This window comes from Triturus cristatus, chromosome 3_1, assembly GCF_964204655.1.
Source record: "Triturus cristatus chromosome 3_1, aTriCri1.1, whole genome shotgun sequence".
Lineage (NCBI taxonomy): Eukaryota > Metazoa > Chordata > Amphibia > Caudata > Salamandridae > Triturus > Triturus cristatus.
Window position 1 is genome coordinate 642,884,896 of NC_140583.1, and position 22,214 is coordinate 642,907,109.

Genomic DNA, 22,214 nt, shown 5'->3' on the forward strand with positions numbered 1-22,214 from the left:
AGACGCCGCCCTCGCGCGCTGACGTAAGTTATTCTTTTTTCCGCGCCAGACAGCGCCGGTCTGGGAAGAGCTTACCCCTTAGTCAATTTTTGACTAAACTTTTTGACTCTTTTTGGTCTGTCGACTCGACTCTGGTGCCGGTAGGATGCCTGGGTTTAAAGCCTGTGACTCCTGTCATCGACTGATGTCGGTGACGGACCACCATCGCCGGTGCCTTTACTGCCTGGGGTGACAAATGCAAAAAAACAGTTGATGGACAGAATGCAGAACAATGTCATACATTCACCCCAGTACAGAGATCTGGGCCTAAATCCATCGTTTTTTTGCTCACCATGCCGTTCCAGTTTGAACCCAACCATATACAAATCAGTCTTGACCCTGTGCCTCATGGGAACAGTCCAGCCCGAACTGCCAAGCCAGGTCCTCTCTGGACTGGAAACAAGCATCCTCGGACCGGTTTCGGGATTTCACCCCTCTTCAGCCAGGATAGCTTGATTCCAGTGGCATGGAGAGCAAGGGACCCACGTCTGGGCATACCCTTCCCACTCGGGGTGACAAATGCAAAAAAACAGTTGATGGACAGAATGCAGAACAATGTCATACATTCACCCCAATACAGAGATCTGGGCCTAAATCCATCGTTTTTTTGCTCACCATGCCGTTCCAGTTTGAACCCAGCCATATGCAAATCAGTCTTGACCCTGTGCCTCATGGGAACAGTCCAGCCCGAACTGCATGGCTTGGCAGTTCGGGCTGGACTGTTGCCATGAGGCACAGGGTCAGACTGATTTGCATATGGCCATGTCTGAACTGGGGTGGCAGAGTGGGCTAAAGAACGGTGATGGATCAAACCCAGATCTGTTGACTGGGTGTGAGTGTGTGATTGGTTCTGATGCTCCGTCCATCACCACCCCCTTTTGTACCACTTTGTTCGCCATAAGTTGGCAGGGTATGCTCAGACGTGAGTCCCTTGCTCACTTTGCCACTGGACTCAAGCAAGCCTGGCTGAAGATGGCTGTAATGCCAGAAACCGGTCCTAGGAAGCTTGTTTCCGGTCCAGGGAAGGCATGGCTTGGCAGTTCCCGCTGGACTGTTCCCATGAGGCAAAGGGTCAGACTGATTTGCATATGGCCATGTCTGAACTGGGGTGGCAGAGTGGGCTAAAGAACGGTGATGGATCAAACCCAGATCTGTTGACTGGGTGTGAGTGTGTGATTGGTTCTGATGCTCCGTCCATCACCACCCCCTTTTGTACCACTTTGTTCGCCATAAGTTGGCAGGGTATGCTCAGACGTGAGTCCCTTGCTCACTTTGCCACTGGACTCAAGCAAGCCTGGCTGAAGATGGCTGTAATGCCAGAAACCGGTCCTAGGAAGCTTGTTTCCGGTCCAGGGAAGGCATGGCTTGGCAGTTCCCGCTGGACTGTTCCCATGAGGCAAAGGGTCAGACTGATTTGCATATGGCCATGTCTGAACTGGGGTGGCAGAGTGGGCTAAAGAACGGTGATGGATCAAACCCAGATCTGTTGACTGGGTGTGAGTGTTTGATTGGTTCTCATGCTCCGTCCATCACCACCCCCTTTTGTACTGCTTTGTTCGCCATAAGTTGGCAGGGTATGCTCAGACGTGAGTCCCTTGCTCACTTTGCCACTGGACTCAAGTAAGCCTGGCTGAAGACGGTTGAAATGCCAGAAACCGGTCCTAGGAAGCTTGTTTCCGGTCCAGGGAAGGCATGGCTTGGCAGTTCGGGCTGGACTGTTCCCATGAGGCACAGGGTCAGACTGATTTGCATATGGCCATGTCTGAACTGGGGTGGCAGAGTGGGCTAAAGAACGGTGATGGATCAAACCCAGATCTGTTGACTGGGTGTGAGTGTTTGATTGGTTCTGATGCTCCGTCCATCACCACCCCCTTTTGTACCGCTTTGTTCGCCATAAGTTGGCAGTGTATGCTCAGACGTGAGTCCCTTGCTCACTTTGCCACTGGACTCAAGCAAGCCTGGCTGAAGATGGCTGTAATGCCAGAAACCGGTCCTAGGAAGCTTGTTTCCGGTCCAGGGAAGGCATGGCTTGGCAGTTCGGGCTGGACTGTTCCCATGAGGCACAGGGTCAGATTGATTTGCATATGGCCATGTCTGAACTGGGGTGGTAGAGTGGACTAAAGAACGGTGATGGATCAAACCCAGATCTGTTGACTGGGGATGAGTGTTTGATTGGTTCTGATGCTCCAACCATCACCACCCCCTTTTTTACTGCCTGGGGGCCGACCACGATGCGGAGTCGTGCCCCGATTGTCAGGCCTTGACCTCTAAGGCTAGGCGGGAGCGGTCCTGTAAGCTTCTCGAGCTTCGGCATTCGGCTCCGCGCCGCTCACGGTCCCGGTCCAGGAGGAGGTCCAAGGACCGGTCGCGGTGCCGCAGTCACCATCATCGCTCGTCGGGCTCGAAGTCTTCGGGTAAGTCGAAGCGATCAAAGAAGTCCAAGAGGCGACACCGCTCATCGGACTCCCCTCGCCGGTCGCGCAACTCGGCCGAGGGTCAGGGTGTTCCCACCCCCTCGGCTCCGTCGGAGCCGAAGGAGCCGCGTCCGTCTCCATACCCGCCGGTCCCTGAGACTGACGCGACTCCGGCGGAGGTCAGTGCCTTCCTCTCGGCCATGAGGGGTCTAGCTCCGCCGTTGACGCCTGCCGGCACGCCTTTGGGCCCCGCGGGCTCGACTGGGTGACCTCGCGTGCCGGCGGCTCCGGCCCTGGCGCCGCCGACGACTTTGGTCCCGACACCGCAGGTCCCCGATGGATCCTGGCCTGGATCTCTGCCGGCGCCGGTCGACCTCACGACGCCTCCTCCGCCGGCGCCAACACCGGTTCCACCTCCGGCGCCGTCTCCGGACGACGCCGTTCCCCGGTTTAGCCCCTGTCCGGACCCGGTGCCGGCGCGGCGCCGCCTGGCGCCGCACCCGACGCCGATGGATGAGTGTTTCATCTACCGTCCGGCTCCGATCATTCCTCCTGTTTATCAGGAATCGGATGACAGGGGCGACTGGGAGGGGTCTGAGGACCCTATGGCCATCCAGGGCCTACTTTCACAAAACTGGGCAGACGAACTGGGGGATGCCAGTGGTCTGGATACTTCACCGGATGCTGGTTTCATCTCTCCGACTATGGCCTTGGAGGAAAGTGCAGCTTTCTCAGTGGTGCTGCGCAAGGCGGCCGAAGCCCTGGGGCTCGAGTTGCCTGCTGTGGCCGTGAGGACTAATATCCTCACAGAGGTGCTTCAACCGTCAACAAGCTCCACAGAGCCTCTGCTGCAGTTCAATGAGGCCCTCGTCGACGTTCTGCAGGGCACTTGGTCCAAGCCCTCCACAGTTCCCCCTGTGGATCGGAACGTGGCCCGGCGCCACCGCCCTACTCCGGGCGACCCCAGTTTCCTGTCCCAACACCCCATCCCCGAGAACCTGGTTATCCAGGCCTCCACTTCCCAATCCTCCTTCCCGTCCGCTCCTCCGGATCGGGAATTCAAGAGGCTGGAACAGTTCGGAAAGAAACTGTTCTCTTCCCTGAGTTTGGGCCTGCGGTCTTTGAACACCGCTTGCCTCTTGGACTGTTTCTCCCACTCTCTGTTGGATGCGGTGGAGGACGTGCTGCCCCTGTGTCCGGAGGAGGCCCGGACACGTCTCTCCCAGGCACTTGCTGACGGGCGAGATGCAGCGCGACATGCCATACGGTGTGGACTTGACACCACTGACTCGCTGGGTAGGGCAATTTCCACCACGGTGGCGCTCCGGCGCCACGCCTGGCTGCAGTCCACGGTTTTTTCGGGGGATGTCCAGAGTACCCTCATGGATATGCCCTTTGATGGCGCTCGCCTTTTTGGTGAGAAGGCGGATAGTGCGCTGGCTCGTTTTAAGGACTCCCGGGCTACGGCCACGTCCTTGGGTCTCTCGGCCCCACGGCCGTAAACTTCCGCCTTTCGCCCCTTTCGTGGCCAAGGAAGGGGTGCCTCCTCACGTCCGCCTAGCCACCGGCCGCAGTTCCAAACTGCACGCGGTCGCGGACGTGGGTTCTGCCGTGGCGGTACTAGAGGACAACGTGCCGGTCAGTCCACATCCACCCCGGCAGCATCCGCCTCAAAGTCCTCCTAGTTCGAGCTTTCAGGCCCATTCCACGCCAGTGGGCGGCAGAGTTCGCCATCACCTGCTCCACTGGCGCTCCATCACTTCGGACAGGTGGGTGTTGCAAATCGTCCGAAGGGGCTACTCCCTCCCCTTCGAGATGACCCCTCCAGCCATGCCACCGCAGTGCCACCGTATATCGGAGGATCACTACAATCTTCTGCGGGAGGCCAAAGAGGCCGTCGAGCGCGTTACTGGTCCAGAAGTAGGCCGTGGTTGCTATTCCCACTACTTTCTGGTTCCCAAGAAGGGCAAAGGGGGCCTACGCCCTATCTTGGACCTCAGGAGCGTCAACACCTTCCTCCGGAAGGAATGGTTCAAGATGCTAACTTTAGCTCAGGTTCTGGCTGCCCTCGACCCTGGAGACTGGATGGTAGCGTTGGACTTGCAGGACGCCTATTTTCACATCCCCGTCCTGCCGGCCCACCAGCGTTGCCTGCGGTTCATGGTAGGCCATGAGCACTTTCAGTTTCCCGTGCTCCCCTTCGGCCTCACCAGTGTCCCTCGGGTGTTCACGAAAGTGATGGCGGTGGTCGCAGCTCATCTGCGCAGATCAGGGGTTCCAGTCTTCCCCTATCTCGACGACTGGCTGTTGAAGGCGGGCTCGCCCCAGCAAGTCGTCTCCCACCTCCAGACTACGGCCGACCTCCTGCATTTGCTGGGGTTCTCCATCAACGTGCCAAAGTCACACCTGAGACCCTCCCAGAAGCTCCTCTTCATCGGAGCGGTTCTCGATTTGGCGCAGTTCCAGGCTTATCCTCCGGAACAGCGGGTCCGGGATATTCAGACTCTGATTCCCATCTTTCGGCCTCTATCCTGGGTTTCGGTCAGGTTGGTGCTGCGGCTTCTGGGGCTGATGGCCTCCTGCATCCTGTTGGTGCATTACGCCAGGTGGCGAATGCGGGCTCTGCAGTGGGACCTGAAGTTTCAGTGAGCCCAGCATCGAGGCAACCTGTCCGACCATGTCTTGATCTCGGAGGGCACTGCGAACCAGTTGCAGTGGTGGCTCATGGACAGCGATTGGGTCAGCGGCAGATGCCTCTCCCTACCCCAACCGGAGCACGTAGTAGTGACGAACGCGTCCCTCCTGGGATGGGGAGGCCATATGGGAGAGGCGGAGATCAGAGGCCTCTGGTCTCCGGCGGAGTCTCAACTCCATATCAACCTTTTGGAGCTGAGAGCGATCCGGCTTGCACTGAAAGCCTTGCTTCCCTCTGTCCGGGGAAGTGTCGTGCAGGTGTTCACGGACAACACCACCGCCATGTGGTATTGCAACAAACAGGGCGGGGTGGGGTCGTGGACCCTTTGTCAGGAGACTCTGCGCCTCTGGACATGGCTGGAACACCAGGGCATTACCCTGGTGGTTCAACATCTGGCGGGCTCTCTGAATGCAAGAGCAGACGAACTCAGCCGCCGGTGCATGATGGATCTCGAATGGCGTCTGAACTCGGACGTGGCGCAAGGTCTCGTTCTGTAGTGGGGAGAGCCTTGGTTAGATCTTTTCGCCACCAAAGAGAACGCGCAATGTCAGCAGTTCTGCGCGTTGGAATTTCCAAGTCAGCACTCGCTCGGAGACGCTTTTCGTCGCGAGTGGAGTTGCGGTCTGTTGTACGCCATTCCGCCTATACCACTTCTGCCCAGAGTGCTGAAGAAGATCAGGCGCGACCGGGCCCAAGTTATCTTAGTGGCTCCGGATTGGGCACAAAGGTTCTGGTCCCCCGATACGACTGCCTCTTCAGGAGGACCTTCTGTCGCAGAAGCAGGGGACGGTCCTCCACCCGAACCTGTCCAGCCTCCACCTCCATGCGTGGAGATTGAGCAGCGGCAGTTGATGCCATTTGACTTGCCTCCTGAAGTCTGTGATGTCATTCTGGCAGCCAGGCGTCCCTCCACAAAGACGGTATACGCCTGCCGGTGGAACAAATTTGTGGCATGGTGCACAGCAAAGGCTGTGGATCCCCTTTCCCCCCCTCTTTCTGAGGTTCTACTCTTTCTTCTTTCTTTGGCCCAGCAGGGCTCTCCTTTGGGCACCTTGAAAGGTTATCTTCCTGCAATCTCTGCTTTCTTATGGCTTCCTGATCAGCCTTCTCTTTTCTGGTCCCCTGTTGTTTCACGTTTTCTCAAAGGCATTACTCACATGTTCCCTCCTGTCCCTTTCGTAATGCCTCAGTGGGACTTGAATCTTGTTCTGACCTTTGATGTGCGCTCCTTTTGAGCCTCTTCACAGTTGTCCCATTCGTCTTCTGACCCTGAAAACTGCTTTCCTGGTAGCTATCACCTCGGCTAGACGGGTGAGTGAGCTCCAGGCTCTGTCATCTAAGCCTCCCTTTCTTTCTGTTCATCCGGACAAGGTTGTCCTCCGGACTCGTCCTTCTTTTCTACCAAAAGTGGTGACCCCCTTTCACATCGGGCAATCTGTCACGTTGCTTACCTTCTTTCCGCCTCCGCATCCTTCAAAAGAGGAAGAGACCCAAAACGGGCGCTGTCCTTTTATTTGGACCGCACCAAACAGTTCCGGGTGGACGACCAACTTTTTGTTGGATAGGTAGGAGCTAAGAAGGGGAAAGTGGTACACAAACGGACCATCTCACGGTGGGCCGTGTTGTGTATTAAACTTTGTTACTCCTTGGCAAAAAAGGACCCTCCTGTTGGGCTGAGGGCCCATTCCACCCGGGCCACAGCGGCTACTACTGCCCTAGGCCAGAGAGTTCCCTTGCAGGACATCTGTCAGGCGGCGACGTGGGCTTCACTGCACACGTTTGCCAAGCACTATTGCCTGGACAGCCAAGTCCGGAGAGATGGCTACTTTGGCCGTTCTGTTCTCCAGGACTTTCTGGTGTGATCTTGGTTCGCAGACCCACCACCGGGGTTGGTATTGCTGGGGTATCTATTCTAAGGTGAGGAATCTAACTAACTTGTTTCTTTCGGATGAACAAGTTACTTACCTTCGGTAACGATGTATCTGTAACAAACATTAGTTAGTTAGATTCCTCACCGCCCCACCCATCCTCCCCGTTCTACGAACTGACATCTATGGTTAAGGCTATCCTTTTCAGGGCCCTAGATTTTTTGGCACCAGTGTCGGTCTCTTGCATGGCTCTGCGTTCCTAGCGCGGAAAGCTATGTACAAGAACTGACTTAAGCGCGCGAGGGTGGCGTATAAGTACTCTGACGACGTCATTCCGGCGCACGACGCCAACGACGGATGCGGAGCCGCAGACGACGCCTAGCGACGCGCAAGGGGTATTGCTACACAAATCTTTCCGGATCCAGCCTGACGCCTGGGGATATTCTAAGGTGAGGAATCTAACTAACTAATGTTTCTTACAGATACATCGTTACCGAAGGTAAGTAACTTGTTCTTTAGGGACATTTTGCATAAATACTTTAAAAGGTCATATCTCCAGTTACACTTATCTTAATTTAACTATATTGGTGTCTTTATGAGCACTACATTTTTCACTGTGTTTCTAAATTCTTTTGGCAATTTGTTTTATTTTGTGACTTTTAAATTGTCATACTGCTTGACAGGATTACCTGCTGCTTGTACCATACCTACTGTGCGTTGAACAGGTTCTCTAAGAACTGTGTTTGACCTAACTTGATTGTGCTTATTAAGTTGATAGGCATCACCCCTTCTAAAGTGAATAACCTAGTTTGTGACCAGGGGGCAGGAGAAATTTTGAGTCTGGCTCATAGTGATCAGTGAAAATAGAGGACTTACAATGAATATGTATTGCTGATATAACTATTTGTTACTGGAGATATAGCTTAGTCATACTACTGTTCCTGGTATCCCATGGGGAGAAAGAAAGACATTGAGGCCAAAGCAATGTACATGCAATATGTGACTCTAGCTTTATATGTGCAACAACTAGCTGACGAGTTACCCAGAGCACAGCCCTGCAAGAAATTTTATTTAATAAAGTGATGAAAAATCATCCAGTTAACAATCAATCCGTAAACCTGGGAATTCACTTGAACGTTTCCAAGTGGCATCAAAATATTATCCATTAACTCACTCTAGTTGCTCCATTGGCAGCTGTTGAATCGGATCTGATTTACATAAAACAGGGTAGGTTCACCATGCTTAATTCAATGTGCAATGAAGATGCACAGCACAAGAACCTGTTTTCTTATAGAGGAACGAAACGTAAAGCATACAGTACCGCCTTTTTATCATTGATTCCAGTGACAATGGTTATGCTTGTAGACAGGAATCTTTACCTCAGTGTGTCACTGTAGGTTGAGAGGTATTAGGATGCAGGTGAACCATCAGGGACGGATTTTAATCAGCATTGTGAGAAGGATTTATCTGATGGTGATGAGAGGACTACAGGTAGGGATATGTAAATGAGCGAATGACAGAAGTGCACTGTTTTCTTCTGTGAGAATATCAGTTGTGAGTACCTCTGGAAAGTAAATGTCAAAGGTACTGATGGCAGATGAAATAACAAAGGCTTTAGTTATTGTGTTCTCATGTAAATAGTGTTCTAGCAAGAAACAGCTCTTGAGAAGATGTTGTGATGTATTTGCAAAATGAAAGCAGTTTAGAATATGTGTGTATATATATTTATGAAGTAATAAACCCCCTTGAAGCAACTTGGATGGTGTGGTGTCTTTTTCCTTGACCTGAGAGCACAGTTGGAACTCCGTTTTATAAGGATTTAAATTACCGGGTTACTCCACCGGCGCTGTGCCACCCCTCGGAGGGCTACGTTTTCCGACAGGAGTGCATCTTCACAGAATATATATATATATATATATAAGAAACTGGCTCTATATATACTGCACCAAAGTAAGGTACAGTGTGTATAAGAGTCCAAGAGTATCCAGAGGTTTGGCAGAGGTTAAAGTTAGATAGAACCTTACTCTCTAAAGTGGTAGCTTGGTCGAGCAGTAAGGCAGTATCCGAGGACAGTGTAAAGCATTAGTTGTACACACTCAGTCAGCAAATGGTCTCACACACTCAAGAACTGAACTCTAGGCCAATTGTTTTGTATACAAAAATATACTGTTTTATTTCTAGAACCAAGCAAGCCTGGTACATGTAAGCATATAAATACTTTGCAGTAGTAATTGACTGTGTTTTAACACAGTTCAGAATTGCAGTATAACTGGTACTGGTTTTGATTACAGGTTTAAGAAAGCAGTTTGCACACATTGCAGGTATAGTACATTCAATTGAATGGGCTTTTTAAGTAAAATGCAGTTAGGTACTTTTCAGATTACTTTTCTAACCACAGGACTGGATCCTAGATTCAGCCCTGGGACATTTCCTGAAAACAGGTGAGTAAATGCGTTTTCGTTAAAGGTATGATTTTTAAGGAATATTATTGTATTCAAAAGTTGAGACTGTGAAACATTTTCACATAGAACTACCAATGTTATCCTATGGGAGGAAATTCACTTAGCAGGTAAGTTATGTTATCGTTACTTTTTCTTACTCAGTGCTGGATCCTGGATTCAGCACTGGGACATTTCCTGAAAACAGTTGAGAAAATGCGTTTTGGTTAATCGGCTGATTTTTAAGGGATATTTGCAGTTTTCAAAAGTCGACACTTAGAAACTTTTTGAGAAGTGTCAATGTTATCCTATGAGGAAAAATTAGTTATCGGTTTCAAGGCAAGTAATCAGCCTTTTGAGTTACGGTTCTGGGGTTAGACTCCGGGGTCTCCCAGGGTCAGAGATTCACTGTTGTTTCACCCCCAGTGGCACTAGGGCGGCCGGGTGCAGTGTGTTGAGGCCCCGTGTTATCCTATGAAGGATAGGGGGGCTCCGGTTGGTGGCTGCTGGCAAGCAGGCCACAAGGTTGTGGGAGCAAAGCTCCTAGGGTTAAGCTCAGGGCACGTTGGGGACCAAGTTAACACCAAAGGAGCACCCTCAGCGGCGCTAGGGCAGCCGGGTGCAGTTTTGAGGTCGGGTGCCCTGTTGACTTCAATGGAGATTCTCCGGGACAAAGAAACACTGCAGGCTCGGGGACGAAGATCTTCCAGGAGTGACCACCACTTCGAGGGGTAAGTTGGGATGTAGAGGGATGGTTAGGCACCACTGGGTTGGGCACACAAGGCCGTGGGGCGATGGGTGCAGGGGTGCCTTTAGACGTCGGATTTTCTTACCCGCTCAGGTTGCGGTAGGGGGGGGTCTTCTAGATTGAGGCTGCAGGCGTCGTCTGGAGGCTTGAGGCAGATCAGGGGTCACTGGATCTCGGGTCAGGATCGCCAGGGGGACCTCCTTGGGGTGTTTATTCACTCAAACACTGGCCGGGCTCGGCAGGTGCAGAGTGTGCTGGATTCGCGGTTTCTGGCTGGCACCAGAAGCTGCACTTTAAACACGTCCGGTGTTCACGGGAGAAGCAGCTTGGAAAGTGAATGTAGGCAGGTCCTCTGGGGTTTTTGAGGTTGCTGGCCGCTGGACACGCCGGGGTTTTGCAGGTGCAGGTTCGAGGGGAAACAGGCCGGTAGGGCAGGGGCCAAGTCAGTGGGCGTCGTCTTCTTATTAGCTCTGCACGGCTTCTCGTCCTTCTTTTCTTGTGGTTGCAGGATCTGAGGAAGGAAGGTTCAGGGTGCCCCTAAATACTAAATTCAGGGGCATTACAGGTAGGTAAAGGGCAGGGACCAATGGGTCCCTTCCCTGGGGTGGGTACACCCCCTATTCTGCCACTCTCCAGTGGGAGGGGGCAGGAGCCTGTCCCTGGTTGGCTGGGTCCCCCCCATCCTCAAGATGGCGGGGTCTCAAGGTTGTGCTTCACCTTGCCTCCCCCTCCTTAGGGGTGGAGTTGGCAGAGGTGGGCACGGTAGGGACCAGTTGCTGAGTACAGCAAGTGGTCTGGAGAAGCTCACAAAGGCGGCATGCCTTTGAAGCTTCTTCTTCGTGAACCCTGCCCATCCTGGGGGAGGAGGCGTGGCACCTCGTCCCAGGATGTGTATTGTTTCAGGCCCCCGAGAGCAGCAAGCTCTCGACCCAGCGGTCCAGAAACATGTCTGGTGGTGGCAGCCTGCGCAGCCACTCAGTCAGGTCACTGGGAGTTGGTCGAGTTTCAGGGGGCATCTCTAAGATGCCCTCTGTCGTGCATTTTACATTAAATCCCACACTGGCATCAGTGTGGGTTTAATGTGCTGAGATGTTTGATACTAAACTTCCCAGTCTTCAGTGCAGCCATTATGGTGCTGTGGAGTTCGTAATGAAAACCTCCCAGTACCATATACTCTTAATGGCAGCACTGCACTTACAGGGCCCAGGAATGGACCTGGGCACTGTAGGGGTACAGGGCTCATGCACCTGTACCCTCACCACTGGCATAGGGCACCCAGCTAGAGGGGTGACTGATGTATGCCAGGGCAGTGGTTTGTGGGCATGGCACACAGGGATGTGTGCCATGTCGTCTCTTTGTTTTGTTCTGCACCGAGACACTCGGCCTGCAAAGGCAGTGTGTGCGCGCCATGGTGCATGGCCTCTAAGGGTGGCACAATTGGTGCTGCAGCCCTTAGGAACCTTCTCTGGTCACAGTGCCCTGAGTACATGGGGTACCATTTACCAGGGACCTACCTGTGGCCAGAGCTGTCAATTGGGTTTTGTTTTGGGGAAATAACACAGGTGCTGGTGTCCTGATTAGCAGGACCCCAGAGCACATCAAGTTAAAGAGCATCAGTAGTCTGGCAGCATAAAAAGGGGGGGTTTACTGCAACATAAACCCACTTTCTCCCAATATAACATTGTGGCATATACTTATCTGTTTGTAAGTGCTCTAATCTATATAGATAAGAGAGAGAAAATTGATGAGTATCTCTCACTTTTTTTCAAAGGACAATTCAGCATTAGAACTCTGGACTTTTGGTCCAGATGTGGCAACGTCACCGCTGATGGCATCTTCTCTAAATATAAACAATAGAAATATTGTCCTGCTTTTGTCCAGTTTCTTTATTTCCAGTTTCTTTATTTTATTTTCCAAAGACTTGGCCCTCCATCGCATCAATGAGTGTTGGTTTTCAAGACTGAAAACCAAGAGGGTACAAGCCTTTACCAACTGAAGAGCATTGGAATCTGTCAGTTTCAATTCTAACTGCTTAGAACTGGGGGGACCTTTTGTTCAAGGAGGAGGGCGAGAGAGAGAGAGAGAGAGCCCTCAAGCACTGTGGTTTTCTCAGTTTAACTTTTATGTCCTTCTCACACCCTCATTCTCCCCACTTGTTGTTTTACCCCCATATCTGCAAACCTTTAGGTGCTCCACTCTATAGCCTTTGTGGGGCATCTCCCAATGGAATGCCAGAAAGCTGTACACACATTCATATGTTCCTCATTTGTGACAGAAAAAAAGAGGAACAAAGAGTTGCCCATCAGTTTGTAAGCTGTCTTCATCCCCAAGAGCCCTAGCCGCACTGTCCAGCCTTTGCACCGAGGCTCGAACAGAGCACATCATCAACAAAAGCATGGTTTGCGGAGCTCATGCCCCCAACAGCCTAACTCAGGCACTATTTAAAGCAAACCCGTCTACTTGGGCAAAAATCCTAACAGCGCTTTACAACCATACAACCATGACAGTTAAAATCCCAGACTCATGGTGAGGGGCTATGATACACTTTATTTTTAAAGGAGAAGGCTCTTCAAATCCAGGAAACTATCTTTAAATCTCTTTGTTACACAGCAATGCAAAATATTAAGGGGGGCCTTCTCCTAGAGGAACTCGAGACCTGGGCATAAAAAAATACCATTGTGCCCATAAACCAGAAAGGAGTTTGACATTGAATGGGCATTATCACTAACTTAATGACCATTTCCCTTATGTTCAATGAAATCAAATCCAATCGCACTCTCCTCTACCTTTGCTTTATAGACTTTACCGCTCCTATGGGCAAAATTAGCAGCACTGGGGATCCCACAACATCTATCCAGAGCGATCATTGAGCTGCACATGAACACGTGGGTGCGCATAAAGGTGAGGAATAGAAACACCGTCTCTAGAAAAATTCTTACCAATCCCGGCCTGAAGCAAGGGTGCATCTCAGCTCCATTTGTTTTCAATATCTTCTTGGCATATCTGGCAACCTCTCTAAATGACATCACTGCAAATCTACCTCCCCCCCCCCCTTCCCCCCTCCTAAATAGGTGGAAAGCATATGGGGTGCCTGTACCATGCAGACAACACACTTCTTATAAACCAGCCGAAAATAGACCTTCAATGTTTGCTACATACCCTCCAAGCATACACTGACCAGAACCAACTGGTTGTGAATTTGCAAAAGACCAAAACAATGATCATAGGGAACAAAATCATAAAGGAAGGCCAATGATTCTTAAGTAGAAGCACAATATCCACAGACAACACCTGTATGTATTAAGGCATTTTAATAGACTGCGGCGGCTCATTCCTGACACAAAAAAATACATCAGGGGTAGGACTGGAGCTCTTCACAATGCCTTCTGACATTTGGCAAACCTCCTGTCTTAGCTCTCATTCACACCACTCATAGAATTAATCCAGGCAAAACTGATTCTGACAATCTCATATGGTTCTGAAGCCCTGCATGGCAGGCATGCCTGGTTTCAAGTATATATAGGAATGTTTCACATTACAACATAATGCATCCCCGGTCCAAATAAGGCTGAAATTTGGGCTCATTAGTCACAATATAATGTCAAAGCTCATGTGCAAAACTTAGCCATAAACTCCTCAGCTCAAAGCTTGACATCCTAAGCTCCTATGGTTAGAAATCTCGACCCAAGATCCTACATTTCTGGCCTGGGTCTACACAGACCAGGAAATTAGAATCCTACAACTAAGGGACCTTTGTTCTGTACCATTATCCTTCACAACCTTCAAAGCTGTAACTAACAATGCCATGTGTCGGCTTTCCTCTATCATGGATAAGAACACATTAGCCAAGCAATCACATGCCCGCCTCATCATCAGTTGTTATAAAGCCTTGCACCCACTACCCTACCTCGCATCTGGCCTGTCAATCATAGTGAAACAACAGCTCATCTGGTATAGGCTTGGTGACTTCCCGGCCTTAGACCTGACTCCGAGCTGTCGCAACTGGGATGGCAGAAAGCATTGCAGGTTATGCAACTACCAACGAAAGTCAATTGAACGTATAACTTGCACCTGTCCAACCTTGCAAATTCTATCTTTCAGACATTGGTTAAATCCCATTACAAAAGGGATACGCATGTGCAGAAGCGCTGTGATTGATTCCCTGCAAATCACTGACTATAGATGAACTGCACGCTTGGTAAATTTCTAGCCTGCTCAGTGAAGAAACTAAATGCTCCAGTGGCCGGGTTTTCACTGACCACCCCACGCACAGATCAATAGCCCATTAAGCCTATTTTTGGACAACTACTCTGTGAAAATTATGAGAAAAGCATGTTCATCCAGAAAAGCTAGACGTTGCTTTTACGTAATGTTAAAAAAACAGATCTTATGAAATATTGTTAAACTCAAAGTTTTTGTCGGTTGTTTTCATGCAAATTAATTGTCTTCATGTATTTGCATGCAATGGATTTTAATAACTGAGCATTTATAATTAATAATAATAATAAGTATCCATCATATGGCAATAATAACCCTCAGTAAAATACAGCTGAGCAAATGCAATCGGTGACTGTTCCTGACAATCCAATGTTCTGTCTTGGGTTGTATGGATCTTCAGATATAGTCATGACCTTCAAACCAAGACTAACATACCGTAGTTATGAAAGAAAGTATATGCCATTCTTCCAGGTATTGATTGTTATTATGGCTAAAGCTTTTAATCTAAATAAAGATCTGCCAGGGTTAGCCTTGCTACGCTAGCTTACAGTTTGCATCTGGTAAGTAGACTTGCAAAAAATGTTGCTCTGCATCTTCAGTGTCTAAGTCATTGGATACTAAGGGCTTCTTGCAGTATGATTGCTGATAGGCTCCACTACGCTTCTTCATCAAGAAAAGGGGCAAAAGCCTACAATCACAGTATCAGGTAGAACTAACAAACTTCACCAAGTATACACCAATATCCAAGGTCATGTTTTTAAGGAATCAACTTGACCGATTTGTATATCTCTTCCCTAAAGAGCACAAAATGTGACGTGAGATTGGAGAAGCATGTATGCAGACCCAAAGGAAAAGCATTGCTCACATTAGAATGCTGATACAATACTTCGATTTTATTTTCAATGGTAGAATTTCAAAGACAGGAATGCTTTTCACTAGTCTTTCTTAATCAACATGCTCAAGAACTAGTTATTGTCCCCTCTTTTTGGAATGTGCATTCTAAAGTGCCACTGCGTGAAAGTCCTTATTAACTGCAAAGCTGTATCAGGTCAGAGTATTAGGCATTGTACTCAGAGCCGCTCCCTGGCCCTGGTATGTAATGATCTTTCTAGCTGTTCTAACACTATAAAGGCAGACAGGCTTCTAAATCTAAATGTACCCAATGATGAAAAAGTTTTAATTAAGACTAAAAGCTTTGCCCTACTTCTGAAATACAAAAAGTAAAACAGATGTCTTGAGTGAGTGATGGGTTTAGCCTCAATATGTTCTTTTACTGAAACACTAATTTCCATTTATATCTGCTAGAGTTAACTGTCCGCTCTTCTGAGACTTTCCGAGGCGTAAATACTGATGCAGACTTACAGATTCTCGAAGAGTTTGCCATATTATGCCCTTGACACACCACTAAGATATTGCCTACTATACCTTGCTTTACAATTTTTGAGCTCTAATACCTGGTATAACTCACTTTCTTTTGTGGTGGTCTTAAGTTTGAATTCAATATATCAACCCTCACCCCCCTCACCCTGGTTAAAACTCAATGTTAATAAGACAGAAGTGTTGCTCTTCTTTCCCCCGGCAACTCACTTTGACCAACAGATTTAGGCTCCCGTCCTCCTCTACTGAAGACAGTTTAGAGCCTTTGAGTAAAAATGAATAGTAATCTCCAAATAAATGCTCGGGTGGGCGCATATACATCCTCCTGTATGTTCGATATGAGCACTTTACTTATCGTTGAAAGTTGGCAGCTTGCTGTGGCCACTTTCTCAGGTTTCCATTTGTATTACATTAACCACCACTGTCTTAGCATCAATATTTTCTTGGACATTTGCAGTCAGTCCAAAACCACGCAGCTCATATGGTGATGCATACTCACTGGCTTATTGCCTAAGCTCTCATTTTAAAATCATGCACGCTTGTCTACAGGAACGTTCATCAGTTTCTGGCTAAAGACTCCGGGAAATACTATCCAACTAGATCTCTTTGTTCAGCCAAGTTTTAGCTTTTGACTCTTCCAAGATTTTTCTGATCTCGTCTAGGTGCGTGTGCTTTTAGTAGTCACTCCCTCTTTTTCTATCATGTTGACTTCCTATCTAAAACTGATTCACAATCATCTGCACTGGTAGAAAGGCCCTTGAATGTAGTTATTGTGAAAGTAATCAGTGTGAGTGCACTGATCCTCCTCTTTGTTTCAGTTATACCACCACCAAGAGACCCTTGTGATGGCAGTGTGCTCTATTCAGTCTTTATGAACACAACATAACAGCATCGTCAGACTCAGAAATGTCATGTTAGGCTAGCCTGTCAAGAGTGATACAAGCATAGTTAAAAAACATTTAAAACAGAATGTTCAATGTGCCTATGAAACGCTGTTGGCACAGTTCAGAAATCTTTCAGTGTATAGCTTTGTCTTATTACCATCATAGGTGTGTTATCCTTGACTTTCCTTAGGAAAGGTATACAATTCTGTAAATCAGGCCTTATATGAGCTTACACATATATGTCAAATTCTTTCCATATCCATTTATATTATATATCTGAAAGAGATACGTTAGTTAGATTCCTTACCTTAGAATATCCCCAGGCGTCAGGCTGGATCCGGAAAGATTTTCGTCAGCAATACCCTTGCGCGTCGCTAGGCGTCGTCTGCGGCTCCGTGTCCGTCGTCGGCGTCGTGATCGCCGGGATGTCGTCGTCGGAGTACTTAGACGCCGCACTCGCGCGCTGACGTCAGTTCTTCTTTTTTCTGGGCCAGTAAGCGCAGATCCGGGAAGAGCATACCCTTTAATCACTTTTTGACTAAACTTTTTGAACTTTTTTGGTTCCTCTTTTGAGTCGACCTCGACTCCTGGTGCCGGTAGGGATGCCGGAATCACGCCGTGCGACGCCTGTCACCGCCTGATGTCGGTCGCGGACCACCACCGCCGGTGTCTCTACTGCCTTGGGGCCGACCATGATGCCAAGTTGTGCCTTGACTGCCATGACCTCGAAGGCTAGGCGGGAGCGGTCCCGCAAGCTGCTCGAGATCCAGCAGTTGGATCCGCGCCGCTCAAGGTCCCAGTCGAGGAGGAGGTCGAGGGACCGGTCACGGAGCCGCAGCCATCACCGCTCGTCTGGGTCGATGTCCTCGCATTCCGGTAAGTCGAGGCGCGCAAGAAGTCGAAGAGGCGACATTGCTCTTCGGTCGCGTGACTCGGCTGAGGGTTCGGGTAGCACCACCCGCGCGGCTCCATTGGAGCCGCAGGTGTCTCATCCGGCCCCATACCCTCCGGTCCCTGGGCCTAATGCGACTCCGAGCGAGATCCGAGACTTCCTCGTGGCCATGAGGAGTCTCGCTCCGCTGTCCAGGCCTGCCGGCGCGCCTTCGGGCCCTGCAGGTGCGACTGGGAGGCCTAGCGAGCCGGCGGCTCCGGCCCCGGCACCGTCGTCGACTTCGGTCCCGACGCCGCAGGCCCCCGTGGGATCCAAGCCTGGATCCCGGTTGATGCCGGTTGACCTTACGACCCCTCCGTCGGCGCCGACCCCTTTGGTGCCGCCCCCTTGGCTGTCTTCGGATGACGTCGTCCCCAGGTTCAGTCCGGGTCCGGCGTCGGATGACGGGGACGACTGGGAGGGGTCTGAGGACCCTCTGGCACAGCAGTGCCAGTTAAGTCAGGACTGGGCAGAAGAGCTGGGGGATGCCAGTGGTCTCGACCCCTCCCCGACACTGGCTTCATCTCTCCTCCCTCCGTGGCTACGGAGGAGGGTGCTATCTATTCTGTGGTGCTGCGCAGGGCTGCCGAAGCCCTTCATCTGTAGCTCCCTGCAGTGGCCGTGAGGGCTAACCTCCTCACTGAAGTGCTTCAACCACCAGTAAGTACCTCGGAGCCTCTACTGCAGTTCAATGAAGCACTGACTGACGTTCTGTTGGGCACCTGGTCCAAGCCCTCCACAGTCACTCCTGTGGACCGGACGTGGCCCGGCGCCACCGCCCCGCACCGGGCGACCCCAGCTTTTTGTCGGTGCACCCCACCCCTGAGAGCCTGGTTATCCAGGCCTCTACCTCCCAGACCGCCTTTCCGTCCGCTCCTCCGGATCGGGAATCCAAAAGGTTGGAACAATTTGGGAAGAAGCTGTTTTCCTCCCTTAGTTTGGGGTTGCGGTCTATCAACACCACGTGCCTTTTGGACCGTTACACCCACTCCTTGTGGGATACGGTGGCGGACGTGCTGCCCCAGTGTCCAGAGGAGGCCCGGACACGGCTCGCCCGGGCTCTTACTGAGGGGCGGGATGCAGCACGATACTCAATACGATGTGGGCTTGACACCACGGACTCGCTAGGTAGGGCAATTGCGACCACGGTGGCGATTCGTCACCACGCCTGGCTGAGGTCCACGAATTTCTCCGGGGATGTCCAGAGCACCCTCATAGACATGCCCTTCGATGGCCGTCGCCTTTTTGGCGACAAAGCGGATAGTGCGCTGGAGTGCTTTAAGGACTGCAGGGCTACGGCCAAGTGCTTGGGCCTCTCGGCCCAGCGCCCGCAAACTTCCACTTTTTACCCCTTTCGTGGCCAAGGAAGGGGCGCCCCCACACGTCCGTCTAGCCACAGGCCGCAGAACCAGCCTCAACGCGGTCGCGGACATGGATTCCGCAGGGGGAGAGAGAGCCGGTCAGCCCACATCTGCCCCAGCAGCATCTGCCTCAAAACCTTACTAGTCCGAGCTTTCAGGCCCATTTCACGCCAGTGGGAGGCAGAGTTCGCCATCACCTGCTCCACTGGCGTACCATCACATCGGACAGGTGGGTGCAGCAAATCGTCCAGAGGGGCTACTCCCTCCCCTTCGAGGCGACCCCTCCATCCATGCCACCGCAGTACCACCGCATGTCGTGGGATCACTTGCAGCTTCTGCAGGAGGAAGTTACGGCCCTCTTAGCCAAGGGGGCCATCAAGCGCGTTCCTGGCCCAGAAGTAGGTCGGGGTTGTTATTCCCACTACTTTCTGGTTCCCAAGAAGGGCAAAGGGGGCCTGCGCCCTATCTTGGACCTCAGGAGCGTCAACGCCTTCCTCCGCAAGGAGAAGTTCAAGGTGCTCACCTTAGCTCAGGTTCTGGCTGCCCTAGACCCTGGAGACTGGATGGTAGCGTTGGACTTGCAGGACGCATATTTCCACATCCCCGTCCTGCCGGCCCACAGGCGTTACCTGCGGTTCACGGTAGGCCGTGCTCCCCTTCGGCCTCACCAGTGCCCCTCGGGTGTTCACGAAAGTGATGGCGGCGGTCGCAGCTCATCTGCGCAGGTTAGGGGTTCCAGTCTTCCCCTATCTCGACGACTGGTTGTTGAAGGCGGGCTCGCCACAGGCTGTCGTCTCCCACCTCCAGACTACGGCCGACCTCATGCATTTGCTGGGGTTCTCCATCAACGTGCCGAAGTCGCATCTGATTCCCTCCCAGAAGCTCCTTTTCATCGGAGCGGTTCTGGACTCTGCAAAGTTTTGGGTCTATCCTCCGGAACCGCGGGTTCGAGATATTCAGGCTCTGATTCCCATCTTTCAGCCTTTATCCCGAGTTTCGGTCAGGTTGGTGCTGCGGCTGCTGGGTCTGATAGCCTCCTGCATCCTGCTGGTACATCACGCCAGGTGGCGGATGCGGGCTCTGCAGTGGGACCTGAAGTTCAAGTGGGCTCAACATCGGGGCAACCTGTCCGACCACGTCTTGATCTCGGAGGGCACTGCAAGGCAGTTGCAGTGGTGGCTCACGGACCGCGATTGGGACAGTGGCAGATCCTTCTCCCTCCCCAACCGGAGCACGTAGTGGTGACTGATGCGTCCCTCCTGGGATGGGGGGCCACATGGGAGAGGCAGAGATCAGAGGCCTCTGGTCTCCTGCGGAGTCCTGGCTCCATATCTACCTATTGGAGCTGCGGGCGATTCGGCTTGCACTGAAGGCATTCCTTCCCTCTGTTCGGGGAAGTGTAGTGCAGGTGTTCACGGACAACACCACTGCCATGTGGTATTGCAACAAACAGGGCAGGGTGGGGTCGTGGACCCTTTGTCAGGAGGCTCTGCGCCTCTGGACATGGCTGGGACATCAGGGCATCACCCTGGTGGTTCAACACCTGGCAGGCTCTCTGAACGCCAGGGTGGACGAACTCAGCCGCCGGTGCATGAGGGATCACGAATGGCGTCTGAACTCGGACGTGATGCAAGGCCTCTTTCGGCAGTGGGGAGAGCCTTGGTTAGATCTATTCGCCACCGAAGAGAACGCGCAATGTCATCAGTTCTGCGCGTTGGAATTTCCAAGGCGGCACTCACTCGGAGACGCTTTTCGTCACGAGTGGAGTTGCGGTCTGTTGTATGACTTTCCGCCTATACCACTTCTGCCCAGAGTGCTGAAGAAGATCAGGCACGACTGGGCCCAAGTCATCCTTGTGGCTCCGGATTGGGCACGAAGATACTGTTATCCCGAGCTACTCAGTCGATCAATCGATCCCCCGATTCGACTGCCTCTTCAGGAGGACCTTCTGTCGCAGTAGCAGGGGACGGTCCTCCACCCGAACCTGTCCAGCCTCCACCTGTGGAGATTGAGCGGCGACAGTTGTACGTGGAGATTGAGCGGCGACAGTTGATGCCATTTGACTTGCCTCCTGAAGTCTGTGATGTCATTCTGGCAGCCAGGCGTCCCTCCACTAAAACAGTATACGCCTGCAGGTGGAACAGATTTGTAGCATGATGCACAGCACAGGCTGTGGATCCCCTTTCTGCCCTCTTTCAGAAGTTCTCCTCTTTCTTCTTTCCCTGGCCCAGCAGGGCTCTGCTCTGGGCACCCTCAAGGGATATCTTTCAGCTGTTTCTGCTTTCTTACGGCTTCCTGATCAGCCTTCTCTTTTCAAGTCCCCTGTTGTTGCTCGATTCTTTAAAGGCATTACTCATATGTTTCCTCCTGTCCCTTTCATAATGCCTCAGTGGGACTTGAACCTGGTGTTTACCTATCTGATGTGTGCTCCTTTTGAGCCACTTCATAATTGTCCTCTCTGTCTTCTGACTCTTAAGACTGCTTTCCTGGTTGCTATCACCTCTGCCAGACGGGTGAGTGAGCTCCAGGCTCTTTCTTCTAAGTCTCCTTTCCTCTCTGTATATCCGGACAAGGTCGTTCTCAGGACTCGTCCTTCCTTTCTCCCGAAGGTGGTAACTGCCTTTCACATCGGCCAATCTGTTACATTGCCCACCTTCTTTCCGCCCCGCATCCCTCGAAAGAGGAAGAGAGGCTCCACCATCTGGAGCCAAAACGAGCGCTGTCCTTCTGTCTGGACCGCACGAAACAGTTCCGGGTGGACGACCAACTCTTTGTTGGCTACGTGGGCGCTAAGAAGGGGCAGGCAGTGCACAAGCGAACCATCTCTCGGTGGGTCCTTTTGTGCATTAAGGCCTGTTATTCCTTGGCTAAGAAGAAACCTCTAGTGGGGCTGAGGGCCCATTCCACTCGGGCCACAGCGGCTACTACTGCCCTGGGACGGGGAGTCCCTCTGCAGGACATTTGTCAGGCAGCTACGTGGGCCTCGCTGCACAAGTCTTCTAAGCATTACTGCCTGTACAGCCAAGTCCGGAGAGATGGCTTCTTTGGCCGTTCCGTTCTCCATGACTTCCTGGTGTGATCTTGGTTCGCAGACCCACCACCGGGGTTGGTATTGCTGGGGTATCTATTCTAAGGTGAGGAATCTAACTAACGTGTTTCTTTCCGATGAACGAGTTACTTACCTTTGGTAACAAAATATCTGTAAGAAACATTAGTTAGTTAGATTCCTTAACGCCCCACC

The 22,214-nt window shown here is 51.5% G+C and overlaps 1 protein-coding gene across 1 annotated transcript in view; it reads left to right on the plus strand.

Moving 5' to 3' along the window:
• The window catches only part of DENND4A (DENN domain containing 4A), an 811,018-nt gene that overhangs the window by 619,615 nt on the left and 169,189 nt on the right, over window positions 1–22,214 (plus strand). The gene's annotated exons all lie outside the window — the stretch shown is intronic.